The following is a 2,998-nucleotide window of genomic DNA, read 5'->3' on the forward strand; positions in this document are numbered from 1 at the left end:
TTTCTTTCTTTCTTTCTTTCTTTCTTTCTTTCTTTCTTTCTTTCTTTCTTTCTTTCTTTCTTTCTTTCTTTCTTTCTTTCTTTCTTTCTTTCCTGGCTTTTGATGCCCAGTTCAAACCTCGTGCTCTCTGTTCCATCCCAGCTCTCAGGCTCAGAGGGGAGAGGCGTTTTTCTCACACCCAAAGTGGTGGATTTTGTGCCTGGCTTTTTGATCTGGCTCCTGTGTCAGACCTTACTCCAGCTCTAAGCTTGGATTTGTCATATTTGCATTCTGTGCTTAACACACTGGATACCAAATGTAAAAGTATGGCTTTCCTACAACTGCCCTTGCTCTGAACAATGACATGAAGACCTGTTATCGTTACGAAAAGCTTCAGGCACTAAGCTGGGACGATTCTGATCTATCTTAACCCAACTGTGCTGGCCTGACCTGTTTCCCAGCCTACATTGTTTGGAGTTGGTCTGGTGCTGCTATGTATTCAAATACTAAATACTTGCCCCCAGGATCTGGTTGCTTCTTTAGAGGAGATACTTTCGTACACCAAGTGGTGCTATATAACCTTGACCCCCAAGTTAATTGGTCAGTAGAAGGCTAAAGCCTGTGATTGGGTGGTAGGTGGGTTTTTGGTTACCTGGCTGGGGGTTGCAAGAAGAGAGGGGAAGAAGAAGGAACAGGGAGAGAGGAGGCTGCCACCATGAGAAGAGATGGACCATGACACGATCAGGAGAAACATCGAGTAACAAGGGACATATAGCTGGGATGTAAGTTAGAATAGCCCAACATCTGCCCAATCTAGGCTCACAGCTTATAAATAAAATACCTGGATTCTGTGTCTTTTATAATTATTTTTACATACTATCAAGCCATGTGTCCCATTGCCTGCCATCCTGGTCTTGCCCTGACCTCCTTCATCTGTGTCCTCATGTTTCATACTAGACATATGACATACTTGGACAATGCCAAGTCCAGACTTTACCCAGAAATCAGCATAGGAATACAGTGCACAAAAGCACCCTCAACACTTACCTCTTTATGTATCTCTAATTCCAGTGGAATAAAACATTCCTAATACCCAAATCCATACAGCTCCTATATTTCAAATGCCCTGCTATGAGGTTGGTGATCAATGTCAAGACCCTTATCTGGTAAAGAAGGCATGTGCCACAGGATCTGACACATTGCTGACCCCTCGAACTTCAGGCAAGAAAGCTCCACACAGATAAGAATCCTAAACAAATTTTTTAGGAAGATGCTTCAAGAGTGCTACTGTAGTATATCAGTCTCCTCACAGATGTTTGAGGAGATGGAAACAGGAAGCTGGATGCATATATTGTTCAGTGCAACACATTGAAACCACATTAATGCGTACAGTTTTGGGTTTCCTGTCCTGATAGTCACAGAACTCAAGTGTCAGGAAAGTAACACACCCAGGTCATGACGTTTTAGAAATGATCGGATACTAAAATATTTGCTAAAATGGAGCATTTATAACGTTTACTGGGACATTGCTGACATTATTGCCATTTTAAATACCGTTGTCTTAGATTGACCTTCTCATAAGCCCTTTTTTTTTTTAATCTAAAGAAGAGTCTTGCAAATCAGAGACTGTTTATTGAAAAGGGCCTATGTCCGAGTCACATAGTCAGCATCAGCTAACAGGAGCTGGAGAAACGACTCAGTGGTAACAAGCTATAAAACATGTAGTGCATTATAATTTGGCTTTTGTGGTTAGAGACTAGAAATCTTGGCCCTACAGTAAAAGTCTGGTAAAGGAATACGCATTTACTTACTTTAGGGTAAAGTCACTGTGTAAGATACACTTCAGATTCTGGTTTGTTTGTTTGTTTCCAGACAGGGTTTCTCTATGTAGCCCTGGCACTCCTGTAGCTCTCTCTGTAGACCAGGCTGCCCTGGAACTCACAGAGATCTCTTGCCCCTGCCTCCTGCTGGGATTAAAGGCCTGTGCTACCACCACCTTCAGAGCTACTATCCAGAGCAGCTCTGAGAACAGGGAGAGAATGTTTGTAAATCCCTGTTATTTTACTTGATATGAACATTTTTATATTCTTGACCACAGTCATTCTCCACCACTGAGCAACTAGCCTGTTGTCTCCACAAAGATGGGAACATTGGGAGGGACAACCTTAAGAATGAGAAGGGCAGGGAGAAAAAAGGCAGCTCAAATGTTCTGCCAGCTTTAAAAAGTGAGGAGTGCTGTCCAGCCAGATGAGACAGATTATGGGTAGAACTTCCCTCGTGCACTCCAAATACAAACCAATCCAGTCTGTTAAAGCTGAGGCCCTTCAGTGTAGCTCTATCCTTTATTTATCCTTCATTTATCCTTTATTTATCCTTCAGTGTAGCTCTATCAGTTCCGACAGCTGATCTTGATAATGTCATAAGCCACCTAAGATCTCAGTCTGGCAGCTGAGACCTCCAGTCAGACATAGCCTACCTCGTCCCCATCAACTTCCATCAACCATCTATCTCTGCTGACTCCAACCTTAAATACCAATTTTCCCTGTCTTTCCCTTTGTTTTTAGGATCATGCATTTTGTCACTTCTCATTTTTTGTTATTTGATTTTGTTTTATCACAAATGTCTCAAATGTGTCCATCTCTCTTCCCTGCCTTCCCTTCTCCAATCTGTCTTTCATGCTGATAGCAAAGTGACCCTCAAAAAAAGAAAATAAAAAGCATGGTTGGTAGGTATCTCTCTCCCAATCAACCTCTAGAATGGTCTTTAGTGTAGGTTTCTGCTTGCTTTTATAGCATCCAAGGTTGCTGCATTTGCCATCTGTGAGATGCCAGAACAGTGCCCCACACAGTAAGCACAAGTGTCTGCTAGTTATTTTTAAACAGTTTAATAGTCTGCACTCATTTCACCGTAGAAAAGGATAAGCCCGCTGGTAACTGCTTTCCCAGCTTAAACTTTCCCAATACATTGTGCTTTTATCTCTCTCTCTCTCTCTCTCTCTCTCTCTCTCTCTCTCTCTCTC

The sequence above is a fragment of the Mus caroli genome, chromosome 2, assembly GCF_900094665.2.
Source record: "Mus caroli chromosome 2, CAROLI_EIJ_v1.1, whole genome shotgun sequence".
Lineage (NCBI taxonomy): Eukaryota > Metazoa > Chordata > Mammalia > Rodentia > Muridae > Mus > Mus caroli.